The sequence below is a fragment of the Crocuta crocuta genome, unplaced genomic scaffold (assembly GCF_008692635.1).
Source record: "Crocuta crocuta isolate KB4526 unplaced genomic scaffold, BGI_CrCroc_1.0 scaffold147, whole genome shotgun sequence".
Taxonomy (NCBI): domain Eukaryota; kingdom Metazoa; phylum Chordata; class Mammalia; order Carnivora; family Hyaenidae; genus Crocuta; species Crocuta crocuta.
The window spans coordinates 8369332-8384358 of record NW_027532594.1 but is presented as its reverse complement, the minus strand read 5'-3'; positions in this window follow the sequence as shown (position 1 = coordinate 8384358).

Genomic DNA, 15027 nt, shown 5'->3' with positions numbered 1-15027 from the left:
GAGGGTGAAGGGCAGCAAGGGGAACTATTGAGGTTCAACAGTCTGTTGACCTAGCTGTATGGTTACATTACTTCTACCCCCTTTTCTGTCCTTGTAAGAAAATTCCTATAATTTATTATGAAATATAAAGCTACTGGTGGCTTTCAGTCTATTTTTCATAGACAAATCTCATGAAATGTCTGTGTGATTTTTATCTCAAGGCTCAGAGGTGGAATAGAATAGGTGTCAAGAGAAAAAAAATGAAATCAGACAGGCTGAGTGCAAATTCCAGGGCTACCTCTTATTAGCTGACCCTTGACAAAACTACTCAATTCCTCTGTTCTTGTATTTTCTTGCCCAAAAATTAGTAGTAAAATACAGAACTTAACAGATACGATAGCTGCAAAGATTAAATTAACTAATGTATTTTAAGTACTTGTTTTACAGTTAATAATAAATGCCACCTATTATTAANGATTTTTATCTCAAGGCTCAGAGGTGGAATAGAATAGGTGTCAAGAGAAAAAAAATGAAATCAGACAGGCTGAGTGCAAATTCCAGGGCTACCTCTTATTAGCTGACCCTTGACAAAACTACTCAATTCCTCTGTTCTTGTATTTTCTTGCCCAAAAATTAGTAGTAAAATACAGAACTTAACAGATACGATAGCTGCAAAGATTAAATTAACTAATGTACTTTAAGTACTTAGTTTTACAGTTAATAATAAATGCCACCTAATATTAGTTAAAGTACTCCAAAACTGACAAGGTAATATAGATTTGAATGTCCATCTTCCAAACAGAATCAAGGTTTCTGAACTCATAGTATATGACTTGTGAGAAGATATCCTGAAATATTCAAGGTCAAGCCAAGCCTGAGGGCCTCTGAATGTCAGCCTTTTTTTTGAGTCAAAATTCCTAAATAAGTGCCCTGTATAATTTTTTTTAACCTATTCATAGGGGAGAAAAAGCAGTATATTGTGCTTTTGACCCATGTATAGTAAATCTAACACTAGTTCTGTGGAGAGGGCCTTGTGAAATACAAATTACATGACTTGTCTAAAATAGGGTTTCTAGATAAAACACAGGACATTAAGTTAAATTTCAATTTTAGATAAAAAATAAATTATTTTTAGTACAAGTATGTCCTGTGAAATACATGGAATATATTTATACTTAAGAAAAACATAGTTTATCTGAAATTAAAAATTAACTGTATCTCATATTTTATTTGCTGCATCTGAGAAGTCTAATCCAAGATGACAACATGACTGAGCTTGCTCTGTCCCAACCAGCATCAGGATAAAACACAAGAAGAATATCCAATATTTGTAGGAGTCACTTGAAAAACCAATTTTATAGAACTGACATTTTAAGATGACAATCAGGATATAAAAATAGTTATACTTTAGAGGTGTCTGGATGATTCTGTAGGCTAAGCATCCAACTCTTGACTTTGGCTCAGGTCATGATCTCATGGTTCATGGGTTCTGGCCCTGAGTGGGGCTCTGCATTGACAGTGCAGAACCTGCTTGGGATTCTCTCTCTCTCTATCTCTCTCTCTCTCTCTCTCCCTCTCTCCCTGCCCCTCCCCTGCTCACTTTCTCTCTTCTCTCAAAGTAAATAAACTTAAAAAAATTGTTTTAAATAGTTACACTTTATATTTTTGGGTTATGCATTATAAGTTATCATTATTGGTTGGCTATTAGGTTAATAAACTCCCTAAATAAAAGTAAAAATATCAATTTATTCACTCCTACATATAATATATACTATGTCTTATAAACACAAAATCTGGACTAAGAAAATCTAAATACTTGCCATTTTCCAATGGTAACAAATATTTACCTTTAAAAATTATTTTTGTTCATTTTTTTGTCATTTAAAATACACAACATGTTTCAGGGCACACAGGTTTTAAGGGAAAAATCACTTCTAAGAGAGAATATAGATCAGTGCTCTTACATATTAACCAGTTCAAGAATTATATCATCAAAGGGCCTAACATGGTATTTACTTCAAAGATGATATTCTAATATGTTCTTTAGAATACTATGCATAATGTATCTATCAAGAAGTCAGTATTGTTACCTAATTTTTGTAGTTTCTGTTATCTCCTAGATCTACCAACACCCCCTCCATCAGGATCTCCATAACTTCCTTTTTCCTAATAGCTCCCTTGTCTCCCATGATTTCCCTCCCCACCATAATCTTCTTTTCGTTGGAAACCCCCTTTTCTACCCCAGCTTCCATCATCTCTTTCTTTCTACCCATCCCCCATTCTCTACCCACTTTCTCAACCTCCCACCACCTGAGACATATGCTGCACTCCCCCCGCCTCCTCTATGGCCACCACCCCCATCCCTAATCATTACTTTCACTGCCTCCTTGTTTTTTTTCTGCAAGGTGGCATTTTAGAGAGTGGTGATTCAATTGCATTTGTTCTTCCTTATCAATTGTTCTTCCCATTAGCACCTTATTCATGCCACATGCCCATTCTCCTGACTGGCCCTGCTATTTGTTCTAATGATTTTGGATGGATCTTCATGAATGGCAAGTAGATGTGCCAAGTTCATAATTGCCACATGTGGAAATAAATAACACTTAGGCTAATACACTCTTGCTATGTCATCATCTTTTTCAGATAAACCAGCTTCACATACTTTCTGCAGAGCTGTTTAATTTAAACATGCAAATTCCATGTTTAAAATGATAACCAAATGGCATGTTCCCATTAAGATGCAACTAACTACTGTTTCTTATATCACATCACTATATTTATGATACTCTTTCTAAAAGAATAGGAATTACTTTTTAATTTTTATAAGCAGGGAAGATTTTTCATACTATTGAAAATTAGTGGAAGGGAAATCTCATAATGAAGCTAAAAGATATAAAGTGTAAAAATTCCATTTTATAGTATGATACCCTTTTGTTTAAAAAGTCAGCCATAACTTAAACTATTTCCAGAAATAAGATTTATCATCAATGGAATCTAGAGTATAAATATACATAACAGGTATCCACAAGCTGAGCAGAGGGGCTGTATTTATTATATTCTTATTTAGAAAGTTTTTATATTGAAAAATTCTATAGTACTAAAATAAATTTCTGTATTAAAATGCTAAATGCATGGAATGAAACCTCCTCGTCCACCTCTACATAAGCTTTATGTACAGATTTTAAAAACAAATATAATTTGTTTCCTATATGATGATTTCTTCAGAGATGGAGAGAAATGTGGTAATTTACCACTACAATGTCCACTACATTGGCCTGTGAATATATTGTGACCATGCTGGTCAAATTGTTTTGTCAGAAAGTATTTTTAAAAATAAAATNTTTAAATAAATAAATAAATAAATAAATAAATAAATAAATAAATAAATAAATAAAATATAGTTGGGGGGCCCTGGGTGGCTCAGTTGGTTGAGCTTCCAACTCTTGATTTTAGCCCAGGTCATGATCCCAAAGTTATGGGATGGAGTCCCATGTCTGGCTCCACATTGAGCATGGAGTCTGCTTAAGATTCTGTCTCTCTCTCCCTCTGCCCCTGTCCCCGACTTGTGCTCTCTCTGAAAAAAAAAAAAAAAAAAAGAAACCATAAAAAATAAACAAACTACTGATAATGAATTTTTAACTCTTACTTTAATATTAAAATTTCTTAACCATGTCTTTTGTTTCAGTCATCAGTAGCTAACTGTAGAAGAAACAAAAATAAGATGATAAAGATTAATTTAAAATATCTATCAAAATTTACCTGAATAAAATAAGGTTGTATCATATTCCACTTATTTGAAGTAGAAAAAAGCTTCTCAGGGGAATGTTAATTGCAGTACTACCTTAGATTCACTCTATGTGTACTTACTAAGCAACCAGTATATCTTAGACTTGTGGGGTGGGGAATACAGAACTGAATGAGATCTGATTTTTCATCATGAGGAACTTGTAACTTAGCTAGCTGGCTATACAAACCTGCATATATAGTGATAATAAAAGTTTAGGGCTAAAAGACAGTTACCACCAAAGTGGAGAAAGAATTTCCAGTTGGAATGATTCAAGAAAACTTTTTGGAAGAGATATTATTTGAATTGATTGAACTTTTCATTGGCAAAGATGAAGAAAATTGAAGCATGGTATATTGACACGTTTGGTTTGAAATCCAATAGCTCTAATCTCAAATCCTGAGCCCACCATTGTATAGACTTAAGAAAGTTACATAATTTCCTCATTTATGTATGAAACTGATTAAGAAACTTTCTCAGTCTCTTAATCTCTAATGCACAATTTAGGATTTAATTTTGGTAGGAAAGTGACAGATAGATAGATAGATAGATAGATAGATAGATAGATAGATAGATAGGTAAACAAGTCAGCAATGTGGGGTACCTGGATGGTTCGGTCGGTTGAGTGTCTAACTTTGACTCAGGTCATGATCTCAGGGTTCCTGAGTTCAAGCCCGGCATCTGGCTCTCTGATATCAGCAGCTCAGAGGCTATATCAGATCCTCTGTGCCCCCCAACACCCCACCTCTCTGCCCCTCCTCACCTCCCAAAAGTAAATAAACATTTAAAAAGAAAATGTAACAGATGGATCCTGGGTAGAGTGAAATGTGAAAAGCAACTAAACAGCAGCCTTCAACTGGTTGATCTTTTCCAGGTAACAGAATAAAAGGAAAAGGTCAGGAGAAGTCAAAGTCAAACCTGATCTCCTATATATATTTCCTAGTAACATCCTGAAAGCATTTACCTGGCCTAGTGGCCAGGGCACTTAGCAAGTTCTGTCTTTTAGGGTCAACCCCACTCAATAATAGGCTGTGGGAAATTTGTCTTTGAGCACTTTATAGCTTTCTATGTTATGTTTCTTCCTTTTTTCCCTCTGTGCATTAATGATAGAGCACACACACACACACACACACACACACGCCTTGTTTTTGCAGACATGTATGTATGGTACTACTTGCATCTCCTTTTCTGCAAGTAACAGTGATTGCCTTTGACCATATAAGTTGCCTTTACAATTTTATTTCACTTTCCAGATTAAAAAACACGATCACTTCACTTTTTCAGAGTTTGATCTTTCAAAGAGTTCTCCTGTTAGGTAATAGTCTCCTAATTTTGTGGATGAATAATTTTAAAGGGAAACTGCATGTAATAAAATTATTGTGTATTTACTCTGAACCAGGAACTATGCTAAGCACAACATGCATTTTTTCTTATTTAGTTCTCAAAAGATAACAATGAGAAATGAGGGGCACCTGGGTGGCTCAGTCTATTGTGTCTGACTCTTGATTTGGGCTCAGGTCATGATCTCATAGTTCATGAGTTTGAGCCCCCTGATAGACTCTATGCTGACAGTGCAGAGCCTGCTTAGGATTTTCTCTCTCCCTCTCTCTGCTCTCCCCCCAACCCATGCCACATATGTATGTGTGCTCTCTCTCTCTAAACAAATAAATAAATAAAATAAACTTTAAAAATTCTTTTAAAAAGTTGAAATAAAGATAGCAATGATAAATGAAAAAGGGGTAATGGTGTGGTAAAATCTGGTTGAATTTAGGTGATAGGAATGCATAGATTCATTATACTATCATAAATATTATCTACAATTAAAATTTTTTGTAAAAAATTGAAAACCAATTGGTTTATGAAGCCTAGGTTTTCTATTTTACAAATGAGGAAACCGAAGCTCTGAGAAGTCAAATAACTTGACGACAAGTACTCAGTGAAAAGCTATAGGTGGAACCCAACTTTTTGATTCAAAGACTGTTTTTAATCACTACACCACACTGCCTATATACCAGGGACACTGTTTGCTGCAATGAATGACTCGGTCACCTCATTTATACTTTCCACAGGAGTTCTACATGGAGTGTGAATCACCTCACCTTATAGATGCAGTGCAGGAGTTCAACTTGCTGAAGTTTGTCCAGCTAAATAGTGGCAGTCTAATCTAGTTTTGATATCAACCTTCTGGTTCTAAGATCAGTTTTCTTTCTCCCTAGAGAAATCACAGAACCTAAAAAGTTTACTCCAGCCTGGCTATAACCCCTAATTTTCCAGATGGAGCTCTTTGCCCTACTAATAATGTCCCTATATGCTATTCACACACACACACACACACACACACATTGATTTCACAACATCACTTTTCAAAAACACATAATTTTCATGACAAAAATTCTACACATACTTCTATAGTATTTGTACACTTCTACACTACAACTTCTGACATTAGTTCATATGCTCAGAGGATGAATTTTTATTATGTGCCAAAATATGAGGGATTATAATAACTACTTCAAAAGTTTCCAGCAATATAAAACAGCTGGTAAATCACAGATAAGCCTAAGAGACACAAATCCTTATGGTTTCTTGTGTGTACATTACTCAAATTTGGGTAAACTAGACCAAAACTGGCTAAATCAGATATACTTTATCTTATGCCATATGACTCTGGAGGGTGTAATTAAAACCAGCGATGGGAAGATACAGGAGAAGGTATTTTGTCTGCTTATGAGAAACCACTTGACAATTCAGATTGCCAAGCAATAAAATATACCACTAGAAGATGCAGCCAAATCCCAACTGAGTTACTATTTACAGCAATTTTGTAGAAGAGAATTATATGTGAAGAGGCTAAAGGGCTTGATTAAAATACTCTCTGAAGTTCCTTCAGATTCCAAAGTTTTGGGATTCGTCAAAATTAAATACACACAGAGTGAGCTGATAATGGAAAGAGAAACAGGATGTGTGTGAGGAAGATAAGACATGATGGAAGAGGTGTCTTGGTTTTAAAACTCTTTTCTTTGAGGATCTCCTTGCCAATTGAAAGGCCCCTCCTAAGAATCTGATAGCAATTCCATGATATTAAAACATAACATATGCCCTTTCGGAATGGAATAAAATTGTAATAATAATCATATCATAAGAGCACAATAGTATAATTGAATATTGGTGAGTACAGAAGGGGGAAATTATAATTGGATACTGGTAGAAAATGTGGAGCAATGATTCTAGCCATTCCTAATTACGTATCAAAGCAGGTTTATATTGTGGGAAAATTGTAATATTTCATATTACAATTAAATACAATTAAATTGAAATGTAATATTTCTGATTTTAGAGTTAGCCATCTGACAGTTTCTCTGTACTGATTTATTTTAGGAATGATTATGCTTATGGAAACATGTGCAGATGTTGAACTTGATGAATTTTTATTACCATTGGCACAGTCTTTCTAATTTATTTCAAAGAAACATTTTTTCCTGATTTAATTTGAAAGAATAATAGTGAACATTTGGGTTTGGAAACATCTTTTTTTGGAGGGTAATTGCTTTTTTCATTCTTTAAGTAAACATTAATTTTTAAAGTCAGTGAGCTGGGGTGAAAGGGGGACTCAATGACTTTTAGCAGTGGAAATAAGAAAAAACAACAGTTAATTTGTTGCTAGTATCATTATTTAAAAAGACAAGAAGGCATTGTACTTCTGCATTTTGTACAGTGAAAACGCCCAAAACTAGGTGTAAAATCAGGGAAATGTAAAATGAGTTAGATTTGATACAACATTTAATTGACTATGACATCATGGATATATTATGATCCTTTTCATAGCCACTAACAAAAAGTCACTTGCCCAGTACGGGAAAGGAGAGTGCCAGAAAAGTGACATTAAGAACCCTGAATTGTATGAATTTGGTACATTCTTAATCTTTTTAACTACTGATGAATTAAAATACCACTCTTTCTTTGTGAATGTTAATATCACACAAAAAACACATCAATTATGGACCATACTGAATATTGGATTTTGTAAAGCCTAATGTAAATTTTTTTGTTCTCTAATACCATAACTTAATATACTTGAAGAGGGTATTAGCAATGGTGATTCAAGATGTTGGTTAAGCACTAATTTATTGATTTACTCAGTTAGTGTATATCATGTATATTAAATTATTAGACAGTTCTGTCAATGATTCTGACACCCAGGTTTGGAAATCTCTGACCTATATAAATAACACCGCTTGTATATATACATATATATATATGGAATATATGCTGGAATATTAGGGTAATTCAATTTTTAATTTTTTGAGGAAACTCCATATTGTTGTCCACAGTGGTTGTACCAGTTTGTATACCCACAAACAGTGCAAGAGAATTCCTTTTTCTCCACACCAATACTTGTTCTTTCTTGTGCTTTTGATTTTAACCATTCTGATGGGTGTGAGGTACGCTCACATTGTAGTTTCGATTTGTATTTCTCTGATGATGAGTGATCTTTTCATGTGTCTGTTGGCCGTCTCTTTGGAGAAATGTTTGTTTATGTTTCCTGACCGTTTTTTAATTGGTTTATTTGTTGTTTAGGTATTGAGTTGTATTGGTTCTTTATATATTTTTGATACTATCCTTTTACTGGATATGCCATTTACAAATATCTTCTCTCATTCAGTAGGTTGCCCTTTTAGTTTTGTTGATTGTTTCCTTCACTCCAAGAGCTTTTTATTTATATAGTTTATTTTTACTTTTATTTTCCTTGCCTCAGGAGACATAGTATATAGAAAAATGTTGCTACGACCGATGTTAGAGAAATTGCTGTTTGTGCTCTCTTCAAAGGTTTTTATAGTTTCAGATCTCATGTTTAGTTCTTTAATCCATTTTGAGTTTATTTTTGCCTATGGGGAAATAAAATGATCCAGTTTCATTATTTTGCATACAGCTGTCCAGTTTCCCCAACATCATTTTTTGAAGAGACAGTCTTTTTCCCATTGATAATTCATTCTTCCTTTTTCAAAGATTAATTGACCATGTAATTATAGGTTTATTTCTAGGTTTTCTATTTTTTTAATTAATTAATTTATTTTGGGGGGGCAGAGTTAGAAGGAGAGAGAGAATCGACACGGGGCTCGATCTCATGGAATCCTGAAATCATGACCTGAGCCAAAATCAAGAGAAATCAATAGTCAGACAAACTGACTAGGCCACCCAAGTGCTCCCTGAGTTTCTATTTTATTCCATTGATCTATGTGTCTATTTTTATGCCAGTACCATACTGTTATACTTACTATTATTTTGTAATACAACTTGAAGTATGGGATTGTGATACCTCCATTTTGTTTTTCCTTTTTCACGATTGCTTTGGCTATTCAAGGTCTTTTGTAGTTCCATGCAAATTTTAGGTTTGCTCTAGCTCTGTGAAGGTGCATTTTATGTGTAGCCCAAGTGTCTTCCTGGGCGTCATAGTCCTCTCTTTTACATTTTAATGCACGTCTCTCAAATGAGACACAAAGATACTGAAGCCCAGCTTGTTTAGAACTACATGTATCATCTCCCTGACTCACCTCATGCCCTTCCAAGTTGGTCATCTTCTGTCACGTCGATATTCTGCAGCCACCCCAGGTTTACTCCCTGGGTGACTCTTCTCATGAGTCCGTAAGTCAGGCCCATGGATCTTTCCTTGTTTTTCATTTGTTGAACTCTTTTAAAAAATACCTCCTATTTCACACAAACATGCCTACTTCTTTTTCCCAAAACAGTCCATGTCTGCCTGTCTAGTCCCCTTCCTAGATGTTAGTCCCTTGATCTGGACAGTCTTCCTCTCACAGTCCATATGCTTGTGATCTTGATGGCATTCCCATGAAAAACTCTCTAATCTCCTCCCAGGAAATAACTTACCCATCTCTGCATCTCATATTTTTCCTAATAATTTACAACATTCCATTTTAATGGAATTTATTTTATTGTAAACACAACTTATATAGTGAAGGGTAGGAACTAGATTTCATTTCTTCTTGAAAATCTGACACATCCTGCAACATATAAAACTCTAATAAATAGTTAGGAAAGAAATTAATCACTCTACTCTCTGCAGCTTTATCTTGCAATTAAAGGCAATTTACTTTCTTAATTGTTCAGTGACTTTCTGGGTATTAGCTTTTTTTAATGTAAAATACAGTGCATGCATATTTTATAAAAATTGGAAATATAAAGAAAATTAAAATTGCCTATTACCCCATCACCATTAGGTAAACACCTTCAACATTTTACACAATACCTTCTATGCTATGCCTAGATGTAGCTATTTTTTTATAGTTGCAAATAGCACACATGTTTTTGTGATATACTTTTTAGTTTTATGATGTGCCCTATAGATTTCCACAATTATAAGTAAAATAAATAATGTAAATAAATAATATAAATACAACTAATACAAATAAAATATTTATTTTTGAGAGAAAGAGCCTGTAAGAGAAAAGGGGCAAGAGGATCTAAAGCAGACTCTGAGCTGACAGCAGCACCCAGTGCAGGGCTCAAAATCATAAGCCATAGATTGTGACCTGAGCTGGAGTCAGATGCTCAACTGACAAAGCCACCCAGGCTCCCCTTCTACATTTGTTAAAGCAGCCAATGTAATACAATCTTATTCATCATAAGTATATATAGGGTCAACAATATCTTTGATGGTTTTAAAATATTTATTAATAAATACTTTAAATATTTAGGAATATTATACAGTAAAAGCAAATAAGGGCTCCAGGAAGAATATAACTAAGATAACTGTTCATAGTTTTATGATTTTCTATGTGTACGATTCAAGCTTAGAACCTAAAGGGTTTGGGAAATTCGTACACATGTTTCTCATAATACAAAATGAGAGAAAACAATAGTTGTGGAAAAAAGTGTGCTCTTTCACTCACTAATTAAAAAAAATTGCTGAACACTCAGTCCTGAACTAAATCCACAGTGAGCAAGACATACCAGATGACTCTGCTTAAAGAACTTACATTCTAATTATTGTCTAAAACAGACAATATATAGTTAAGCAAATAACCAAAATGAGTGCAGCTTGCAGCAAGTGCCAAGAAGGAAATAACAAGGTTGCTGTTCAAGGAATAACTGGAGGGTCTCACTTTCAAAAGGATCATCCACAAAAGGACAAGCCACAAAAAGGGCAGGGAACTGCACCTGCCATAAGAATAGAAAGTACCTGGTGCCGGGAGAGACATGTCAGGCATCCTCTAGGAAAGGGCAGAACGCTGGCCAGGGTCGCTAGAGTTAGCAATAAACTGAAGAACATTTTAGAGACAGGAAGGACTTGGATCATAATGGGCCACATATTTGATCTTAACTCTGCTGCAAGAGTATAATATATTAGAGGCGTCTGGGTGGCTCAGTAGGTTCTGACATTGGCTCAGGTCATGATCTCATGGTTTGTGGGTTCGAGCCACAGTTTGTGGGTTCCAGCACCTCGTAGGGCTCTGTGCTGACAGCTCAGAGCCTGGATCCTGCTTCAGATTCTGTGTCTCCTTCTCTCTCTGCTCCTCGCTTGCTTGTACTCTGTCTCTCTCTCTCAAAAATAAATAAATGTAAAAAAAAATTTTTTTAACAGTGTAATATATTAGATCTGCAATGCATCTAAATATAAAATCTATTAGACTTTGCAACTTCTGCTATCATTTCCTTATGTGATATATGTATACTTATAAAGACAGAAGTTTTATGGGGCACCTGGGTGGCTCAGGCAGTTAAGCGCCTGATTTCGGCTCAGGTCATGATCTCATGGTTCATGGGTTCGAGCCCTACGTCGGGCTTTCTGCTGACAGCTAACTCAGAGCCTGGAGCCTGCTTCAGATTCTGTATCTCCTCTCTCTCTGACCCTTCCCTGCTCATGTTGTCTCTCTCTCTCTCTTTCTCAGAAATAAATAAAACATTAAAAAAAAGGATAAGCTTTGCAAGTCTGATTACAAATTAGTACATTTTCTAATTCAGTCGTTTAGGTAGGTCATTATAAAAATATATATATTCTTTTTAACTTAGAGTAAAACTGAATGCATTCAATGCAGTAACGCACACAGAAATGTTGACTGAGTCAGTGTTGCTGTCACTACCAAGACAAGGATGTGAAATTCAAATATATCGGAGGAAATTTATATCAATTACTACTTATTTGTGTTTTATGTTCTTTAAATAAAAATCATTGAAATAGGAATCCATGGAAATGGAATATAAGTCTGAATAGTACTTCAACATATTACTTTGTTAATTGTGTTATGCCATTAACATATCATCTTAAACCATATAGATGATTCTGAAACATGAATTATTCATAGTTAATTTTTAATCTGTGTGCTATTTCTTACCACTCAGACACTTGTTGTCTTCCTTGCCCTCTTGTATCTCAGCTGAATTTCAAACCGGCCTGCAGCTGGGGAAATCTGGACTTTACACTAGTGCTATGGTAGACACCCAGTTTTCATATAATGTATTCTTCACCACCTCCCTTCATCTTAATGCTGTTTTCAGCCTGCATTTCTACCTACATTTTCCCATCAATTCCCACTGAGTCAGCACATCGAGATTCATGACTTGATATTCTGGCTTCTGGCTTCTGACTTTCTGGTGGTCAAAGCAGGGAACAGCTCAGAGGCAGGAAGGCCTAGGAATTTTTAAATTATATTCTTTGAGGTCCCCACCCCTACCTCAGGAACTATATATTTTATTGGGGGTGGGGCCAAGAAGGCTGTGGTGGGTAGGTGTATGGGGACGGACATACGCCTCCTTCTGGGTTGCAGCCATGATGATGAGAGAGGGCTCCATGATGACTTGGCCAATGAAGTTGTCATCTACACATGGTGTCTGACCAGGGGGCTGGGAGTCCAGACCACATGGACCAGACACTGAGCAATGGCTTCAGCTGAGCCTACCTCCAACTCTGCAGGTGGCTACAGCACCACCAGCCCCATCTTCTCTATGACCAGGTTCCAGAATTTTAGCTGTTATGGGTTGTAGTTCTGCACACCATCATGGACTTCCACACGACCTTTGGCCTACCAACATTCTCCTGGGACAACATAGTGTCATGTCTAGAATTCCCTTCCTATGAACATACAAAGAAAGCAGGCATAAGCTTTTTCTTCCAGGTCAGTATTTATTAAAAATTGATAGTCAGAGATGCATGTCTTCCAAAACAGATTCTGGGACCCACTTAGACCTACTGAATCCAGCTTTCTAGGGCCAGTAATTGGAATTTGATTTTTGAAAAATATCCCCATTGAGGTGCCTGGGTGGCTCAGTCAGTTAAGTATCTGACTTTGGCTCAGGTCATGATCTCATAGTTCATGAGTTTAAGCCCCATGTTGGGCTGTGTGCGGACATCTCAGAGCCTGGAGCCTGTTTCAGATTCAGTGTCTCCTTCTCTCCCTCTCTCTCTACCTCTTCCCAGCTCACGTTCTGTCTCTCTCTCAAAAATAAATCAACATTAATAAAAATTTTAAAATATCCCCAGTATTATTTAATATTTATTTGCACTAAGATTTGGAACTCCAGTTGTTTAGAGTTCATTTATTTACATCCACTTGTATTTGATATCTGCCTCTTTCTATGGAGGATTTTAGATGGCTAAATTCCTTAAAAATCAAGAAAAGTCAAAATATATGAGAAAAAAATTAATATATGGATGACTATGGAAAGTACAAAAATATGTTTATTTACTTATGTTTTTTAAAATTTTTCTAATTATTGGTAACTGAAAATAGGGAAATTTGCTTCAAGCTAGATTGTTTTTAAGAAAAGATAGGCATTGCAGTTAGAACTCAAAAGATTCACATTTCTGAATAAGCAAGAACAAAGAAGAGAGAGACATTATGTTTCCAGAATCTCAGAAGCCTACAAATATATATAACTAGGAGAAACTCTAGACAAATATCTAAGTAGAGAGGGTAAAAGTTAACTGCTAACATTCTTCGGGGTCTGGAAATGAAAGACCACTTTCTTAGTAGTTCAGCATAGCAGTAATTCCTAGGGAAGACTTGGGGATGAAACAAAAAAATGGCTCCTGCTTTTTATACCTCCAAAGTGATACAACAGAGACCAAAGAAATATAGCTGCCTTCCAGAGATCTTGACCTGTGGGACAAATGGAGAAATATGGTAGGCTGCATGGTGCCAGTCTGCTTTGTCTGGGAGGTAAGACCAATTTTCCAGAGGAAGTGTCCCGAGCAGCAATTTTAGAGAAAGGACCTGCCCCACTTCTCTGTGGAAGAGATGCTGATAGGTGTGTGCTTCGAAGGACTGAACAATCATCCATTCATGAATCTCACAAAAAAAGAAAATTTGCTTCAAGTTTCCAGGTAATTGAATACATGAAGTGAAGAATTTTAAAAGATTATTTTAAGGTTTAAAAATTCACATATTTTACTGTAGTGAAATCTGCTAATCCAAAATGTCATTCTTGTCTCAGCAACTGTATTACATATAATGTATAAACAACTGCAGGCAATGGCAATGCTGGAATTGAGTATGTCAACCTATTTGAGATAAGATGGATTCAAAGCATCTCTATGGCCTCAAGGTCCTAAGAACTGAGCCCGTCTGTCCTTTGGCCCCAAAGACCAGAGACTAAGTACAGGGTCATGCCCTTTAATGAGATATTCTCAGCTTCAAGGCTTGTCTCCTGCTGCTGGCCATGGAATTTTAGGCAAGGCATTTAACCTCTCTATAAATTAGTCTTTTCATCTCAAAAGAAGAATAATACCTACTGAATAGACTTGATCAAATATATGTGCACATGCCATAAAATGCTGTTGATTTTTTAAGACCTAACATAACTAATAAGCTATTAAATGACATTGAATATGTCAAAAACAATTCTTGACTTTTCAACTGGCTGCCAAGCACTATAGTATTAAAAAATATATATTCTCTTACATAGCAGTCGCGTATATTTTGGGGCAAGCATTCTAAGAATGACACTTGAACCTTTATATTCGTTTGCTCTATTGCATGTGACATAGCATTTTTCATCACTACCATATGCAGGCTGGAAGATATACTAACGTACTCTATATCTCTTATGTTCACAAGCAGACAAATTGAATTACTCTTCTGTAGTTTATGGTAGCTTATTTGTTTACTGTGTTTTTGGTTAATACTCCAATAACACGCAGATTTAGTGCCACACTTGAGCATGATTTAGCACATTGTTTTCAGTTTAGAAGTGCTTAAGCATACTTCCTTCCCAACACCAGCCCCGACAGAGCTGCCATTTTTCAGAGT